Source organism: Octodon degus, unplaced genomic scaffold (genome assembly GCF_000260255.1).
Source record: "Octodon degus isolate 3935 unplaced genomic scaffold, OctDeg1.0 scaffold00015, whole genome shotgun sequence".
Taxonomy (NCBI): Eukaryota; Metazoa; Chordata; class Mammalia; order Rodentia; family Octodontidae; genus Octodon; species Octodon degus.
In genome coordinates this window covers 17356104-17363975 of record NW_004524591.1, presented here as the reverse complement: position 1 = coordinate 17363975, position 7872 = coordinate 17356104, and positions in this window count along the sequence as shown.

The following is a 7872-nucleotide window of genomic DNA, read 5'->3' as shown; positions in this document are numbered from 1 at the left end:
AAAAAAAAAAAAAAGAAAGTTCGTCTAGAAGGGCAGGTACCAGGAAGCTCTAAGGGAACTCAAAAGCTATGAGGCTACTATTTATCATTGTCAAATAATGATTAGGAGTAAGCCAGGACCCAGGGCACTATGTAGAGTTTTAAAATTAGTTTCAAATTTGTGGGGCTATTTAGTTTTTCCCTGGTAGTCGTATTTGTAGACTAGAGCTATGACCAAGGCAGAACTCCCATCACTTTGTTACTAGGGGGGACTTGTTTCATGCTGATGTTTTTCTCATCAACACTTAAAGTTTCTACCATCCAGCTGGAGCCTGGCTGCTTATTATATCTTCCATGACATGTGCCATATTTTCAAAATGTATATCTCAGCAGCATCATGCTTCACATTTATTAAAAGTATGAGGGATAGGGGAGAGGGAGGGGGAAAAAAACTATGAGAGATTGAGCCATACGCTCTTATTAAAACTCACTGCAGTCACACTGCTTTGAAAATTTAGTGGTTAGCTAATATAAAAGTCATAAAAGATTTGGGGTTCTGGAGACTTCCATAAACTTTGAATTTTAGGTGACCTGAGATGTAGTTTCTGAACAATTTCTTTGATCTTTGGCTGCCCTGGTAAATCATTTATTAGGGCAGTCTTTTTAAACAGGATCCCCTCAACTTCTCCCTCAAGATGTATAAAATAATGTTCACTGCACACAGTCACCAACTCTCCCCACCTACTGTATTCGCTGATTACAAACCAATGAGGATGTTGAGGGTTTTTTAACCAATATTTTTTAATTCTTAAGAAGAGATTTTAGATTTTACAGAAGAGATTGCAATGATCTACATGATGACAGAGTACAACTGCCTGGAGTTTTTAGGATAGGATGTTAGACTATTCGAGCAGTGTTGGATTTTTTTTTTAAAGACAAACATATTTATAACCAATAGAGCTCTAGGTTTTATTGGGTCAACTTCCAAGTTATCCATGTCACATCATTTCTTTTGGAGCTTCGTTGCATTTTCTTTCCTCTTTCCCTGATCTTCTCACTCTAAATCCTCTCTTCCTATTCTGTCTGCCATGATTTTAGAGGCTCCAACTAGTAGTGTCTAATCACCACATCTTCATAAACATTGGCCCCACTCTTGCCGGCCTCCATACTTGTCACACACACACGCACACACACACAGACAACACACACACAGAACACATACACACACACACAGACAACACACACACAGAACACACACACACACACACACACACACACACACACTTGCCTTTCTGCCTTTTCTGAAGACTTTAGCAGAACAAAAAATAATAGCTCTCACTGGGAAAATGGTTGAAGATTTCTGACTTAGAAAACATGTGTCACATCATTTGCCCAGTATCTAACCCAGCATGAAAAGTGAGGCATGTGAGCAGAAGTCCTGATGGGTGTTGAGACACAACAAACTTCCAAGTCTCTATCATTATCATTACATTCAAGACCAAACATTCCAGTTTTGTGAGTAGGAAAAATTTTTGGATAGTACCCTGAAAAGAATTATGTGGATAATCAATTGAATAATACATCCTATCTTGAGATTTAAGAAAATAGCCTCTTGCCAAATATGTAAATTTTGCAGAAGGAAAGCCCTTTTTAAATTTTTTTTAGGAAAGCCCTTTATAAGCAAGACAAGAAGCAATAAACTATGAAAAAAAAAGATACATTTAACATTATACATTTGTAGTCTCTACAGAAAAAGCTTTGCAAAATGAATCAGAAGGCAAATGACTCAGAAAATTTGCTATATATGTTGGACTAATTCATTAGGATTCAAAAAGGTTTTTTTAGTCAATATGGTAGAAAACCAGGTAAAGCATCTAATCAAAGAAAAGAAAATAAATACAATGACCAAAAGACACATATAGATTCACAAATACAAATAGAAATGATGATGGGGGCTGCTATGGGCTTTCATGTTTGTGTTGCCTGAAATTTATAAATTCCTATGTAGACTCTTCTCATTGTATTTGGACGCAGGGCCTTTGGGAGCTGACTAGAGTTAGGTGAGTCTTAAGGGTGGGGTCTGTGATGGGATTAATGCCCTTATAAGAAGAACTGAATGAAAACAAAGAGAGAGAGAGAGAGAGAGAGAGAGAGAGAGAGAGAGAGGATACATCGACTATTTTTGCATATCTCTAGCTCTTCTCTTTGAAATAGAACTTCCTCCTCAGTGTTCAGCATCTCAGCACCATGTAAACATCTTCCAGGGCATCCTGCTGGAGGATGGACACAATAACTTCAAGGATCAACAAGCTCTTGCACCACATTGTTATGAGGTAGAAATTCAGAAAGGACTTTAGAACCCGGAACCCAGAATGGACTGGTAAATCAATAGTGAGAACAACAACAATCAAAAACAAAATATGAATCCTTTCAAAATACTCCAGCTTCTCTTTTTCCTGTATTTGCTGGCAGTTCGTTATTCAGGACACTGCCTATTGTTAAGTGGTGGTCATCACTTCATTAGAGTCCATATAAGACACATATTTAGAACTTAGCTCAGGACCATTTTTCTTTTCCAAGGAACTAGTCTACTTTCTTTTTCAATAAAAGAACTAGGGAACCTTAGAGCCCAAACCAAAGACGGAGCTCAACTGCAGCCACTCTGTTGGCTTCAATTATTTTTCATAGGTTTCATAGATTTCATAGGTTTTGTAGATTTCATGGGTACTGGAGATCCAGCCCAGGGCCTTTTGCATGGTGGGCAAGAGCTCTGCCTATCTACATCCCTAAATGCATGGTTTTGCAAGGTGAACAATATAGTACAGGACAAGTTTTATAATAACATTTTATAATGAATCGCCCAAGAATCACATACTACAAGTGCAGGAAATCTATTCACACACTAAATACTGAAGAATCCAGCTGAGAGCCTAGAGCTCATAGCAGTGCCTCCCAACAGTCCAGCTGGAGGTCTAGACAAAGTCTCATGCAGGCCTGCTTCAAGGATATGTGCTGGAAAGACCCAAAGGTCAGTGGTGGAAGCTAGGAAGTGGGATGAAGGATCTGTGCTAGCAGGCTGAGGGATCTGAACTGGAGTTAGGAAACAATGCTCAAGGTAAGCACCAGAGCTCCCCTAAAAGTACCACAGCCTTTCTCAGCACCAGTGAGTTCCTGAGCTCCTTCAGTGATGACGAAAGCCGAGTTCCCATCAGGAAAGCCAATGCGACAAGCTTCATGAGGCTGAGCAGTGCACCATCTTCCCCTCTAGAGCCAGGAATCCATGCTCAGATAAGGACCCAAGCTTCTCCAAAGTTCATCAGGAAAGCCAGCATGACAAGGTCCTCCAGCAGAACAGCCCAAAAGAACTAGCAGCTTCCAACAGCTTCTACAGCTTCTCAGAACAGCATCCCTAACAGCGTTCTGGCAGCTTCTCCTGTTCTGCCTTTATGCTGCTGGCAACAGCCCTCGGGTGGGCCTCCTGCACCCAGCACCATGCTAGCTTAATTCACCTGGTTGTAATTAGCTGACCACCAGTTAGAAATCCACTACACTAACACTTCAAATCATCTTTACAAATGAGACCTTAAGCAGGAGTACTGCGTAGTACGGACAGCCTGAGGCGTGGGTCTGCCTTGCGTTCCACACACACAGTGTGTGGGATGCTGGCTACACCTCCCCTACCTCCAGCCACTCAGCAGGCATTTACACAAACACGGAGCTGGGCCAGGGACAATGTCCCAGAGGCAAACAGGTCACACCACTTATAACTCCAGGCAGGTCATTTATTTTCTTTGTGTCTCAGTTTCCCCATCTGGAAAATGGAACTGATAATAATGACATCTTTATAGGGTATTTATGAAGGTTAATATAATACAGGGGAAGTCTTTGAAACAGCATGCAGCACATAAAAAGACTGCAAGTCTGTTGACTTTCATCATCACTGTGATTTTTTTGCTTATTAGATGTTGCTAAGGGCTACATTGGGTCCTCCTGCCCTCTCTAGATTTATATGCTTAAAGTCTAACCTCCAGTATCTCAGATTATGTTGGTATTTTGAGATACAATCTCTAAAGAAGTAATTAAATTAAAAGGAGATCTTTAATTACATTAAAATGAGATCTTTAAGGTGTGTCCTAATACAAGCCCACTGTGACTTGTATCTTTATAAAAAGGGATTTGGGCACAGACACACACCCAGAGGGAAGACACAGGGGAGTACGGCATCTCCAAGTCAGGAAGAGCTCAGAAGGTACCAGACCTGCTGGAACCTGGGTCTCGACTTTACAGCTTCCAGAAATTTTACACAGTATACTTCTGTTATCCATCCACCCAGCGCTGCTGTGCTATGGTAGCCCCGGGAAACAAATGCCGATGCCGACTGTGTCTCTTTGCTTCTTAAGCCCCAGGTACATGCTGGTGAAAATGACAGGCAAATACCTGCACTTGTGGAGGGTTTGTTCTAGTGGAGATACATAGTAAACATGTGCACACATATATGAACAACGTAATTTTTAGCAACACAGGTACTTTGATATGAAGTGATATGAAGGAGGAGACAGTATTTGGATGGAGTGGATGGCCAGCCAGGGAAGATGAGCCAGCTTGGGAAGCCTGGGTCCAGAGCAGTCCAAGCAGGAGGAACATGCTTGTTCTGCTTGAGGAACAAAGAGAGGGCCACTGTGACCAAAGGACAGTGAAGAGGGGGAGGGGCAAGGAGCCACAGAGGATGTGCAGAGTATCACGCATGCTCATGCACAGAGCTTTGCAAAGCTGCCATAGAGCTTTGCAAGCAAAGGCAAGATGCTTGGGTTCATATTGTAGAAGCTCATTCTACTGGGGGAAGAATGTATAGAGGCTCTGGAAAAGAAGCTGGGAGTACAGAGAAACCGTGATCTCGGACCGCGACTGGTGGAGACAGAAGATGGATTCCATATTTTCTATGTGTTTAAGAAGTTTACAGGATGTACTTGTAGCTTTGTTGCAGGAATAGATGAATATGAGAGAAGGATTAGAAAAGAACCAGCTGTTTCCCTGAATAAGTGAATGGAAGGTGGTACTGATTCTGCAAAGACATCAGGGATGAGGGAGGGAGGCTAGGGGTGAAATTTATAGCTACGTTATGGTTAGACCATGACTGAGTTGGCTATTATATGACCAGGAGGGAAAAACATTAGGGATCCTGTTACTCTAAGAGTTAGGGCTCTGGAGACATGGAGGACAGGAGAGATAGGGGTTTGCCAATATCAGCCCTGGAAATGGGCGGAATCACAGAGGAAGGTACAAAGCCCAGCTCTGGGAAGAAACTCTCACATGCTCTGGCTTAAAAGCACGGAGAGGAGGAGGGAAGGAAAAGCCATGAGTGTGCTAGGAAGAGAAGCAGAGAAGTACACAGGTCGGGAGTGGGGAGCACCTGAGAGTGGGCCTGCCGTCTCTCTGTGCATGTGTATGGGTGACACCCCACGCATCTGAGAGTGCACATGTGCCCCAGGTGGCTCACACATACACATGCGTGTACACAGCCATGGGGCTGTCTGTTGGTGCATACAGTTATGGAATCCAGTGCTTCTCGGGCTCAAAGCCCTTTTTAAAATTGCATTTTACACATCAGTAAACTTGTAATGCAGGAACTGCTTTCTTGGGGTTATTTATACCCCTGGTTTGCAGAAGGATTTGTCAGGAAATAATATGAATGTTATTTATCTGACTGTTCAGCTTTATTGACTGCTACATTTCACATCCTTCAGTTCTTTTTGGCAAAGGAGTAAATAACACTGCTATTAACCTCTAACACTGGTATAAAAATAGGCAGTTATTAAGGGGTAAATATTACTTTGACGATTATTGCCCCAGTCTGCTTTCTCTGGGAGAGGTAATAAATATGGCTTCTCCTGGGGTCTGCGAAGTTCCCAGTTTTGTTGAGGGAGCTGCCAGTTCTCGTGGCCATGGCTGTGATTAGGAGCCAGGTAGAGTGGATAGAAAATACTCAATGAGCCATTTCTCATTTCTGGAAGAAATCAAAGCAGCATGATGCCTGGGTGGCTATGGAGCAGGAGCTGAAGGTGCCAGGCCCTAAGGCTTCCACCGGGAGAGAAGTAGACAGGGCTGCAGTCCTGCTAGAGCAAGGGGGTGAGGAAAGAAATTGGGCTTGGGAATCATGGTGCATTATGTCACCTGCCATGAGAACCAAACCTTGGTGACAGAAGTTCAGTGCCCAGAGTTGACAAGCAGGTGAACTGCAAATTAACGACATGAGATCTTCCCATTTGGGAGGGAGAAGGCTGAAGAGTTCTGGTATCAGGCACAGAAAAAGTTAGACTAAAAACCGAGAACACTGAACTAGTCTCTGCTATCACCTTCCCTTCTATTATGACTCCAGGTTTCTTACTTGATTTTTCATTCATAGTAAGTGAAAAGATTGATCTATATGGTTTTCTGAGATGCCTCCAGTCCAAGAATCCTTTGACAATAGTCTGTCCAGGTCTGTTGGACAAATCCACCAGGTCTGGAGACCATGTTGGGCCACAGTGAGCCACTGTCCATGGGGTCTGCACACCCAGCAGGGTGCTGTGCTTCTCAGGCAGTGCCTCCCCTTCTTTTACAGGGAACCCCAGCAAATAGAGGATGCTCATGCTCAAGCCAGACCCTGCCTGGAATGCAAGCCCAGACCTTGCAGCTTCACAGCGCTGCCAAGGGATGCTGTAAACTGGGCTTCACTGTTCACTTTGTTTGGTCTCCAGAACTCAATTTTCTTGGCTCCAAAGATGATTTGGAACCTTGCTTTATATCCTCTGATTACAAATGTGAAAACACAAGGAGGGAGTTTTTCCTTGAAAAGAAGTTAAATGCAGACCTTACGATTAAAAATAGCTGGAATGTTTCCTGCAGAACAAGAGGCACCCATGAAAACCTGCCCCTGTGCGAACACATTATTTCATGAAAGTTTCGTAAATAGAGGAGTCTAACATCAATGGAATCGGTCTGGGAAGTTTGACTTTTCACATATTAGCAGCACAGAGGTGAATATTTTCAGGGAGACACATATTTACTTTTCTACATCCAAATTGTTTTGATCTAACCTAATTGGCTGTTGGCCAAGCTCCTGGTCTCCATAGACAAAGTTCCAGAGTTGTGACCAGCATGGGATCACCATCCCATTTAGAACTCATAAAACTTGTATTAGTCAAGAGAATTGTACTTAGGAAACAATAGAATTACACACAAAAGAGTGAAATATTTAATGCTATAAGCCCATCTGGTATAAATGTCAGAAGAGTACTTTGGAAATACTGGCCTCATTTAAATGTCCCTGGAATATACTTTTTACTGCAGTCGATAAGTAGGCACTGTGATATTTCTAGAAGGTTGTATGTTATTGCAAATGGACATTTTAAATCATCATGAGAGCCACTTTGACTGCTGAGTAGCCCCACAAATAACAATAATAAATGTACTTTTTGGCAAAGGAAAGATAATGGTGTGCTTAACTCCCGGGATGTGGCCACATGCCACGTTGTGGGCATCATGCATACATATGAAACGAATGGAGCAAATGGAAATGATAAAATGGAATTTGAAATAAGAATCAGAAGAAATGGGAGGGAGGTTGGTGCTACCGTGGAAGGTGAGGTGCTTTCCTGTTCACAGAACTGAGCTGATGAGATATCCCATTCCCATGCCACGTTGGCTCTGCCCAGTCTGGGAGGGCCACTCGATAAGGTCACAAGTCTTTACACTAGCATGATGCCAGGGCACCAGCCCTTCCTGCCCAGGCAAGCTCCCTGCTACCCTTGTCCATGTCCCAACTGGTGTCCCCATTGCTGTGGAGGCTATGATGTGTTCTTCATAGCATTAACTCTTCCCAGGAACTTTTTGCTGTGGACAATGAGGACCCTCT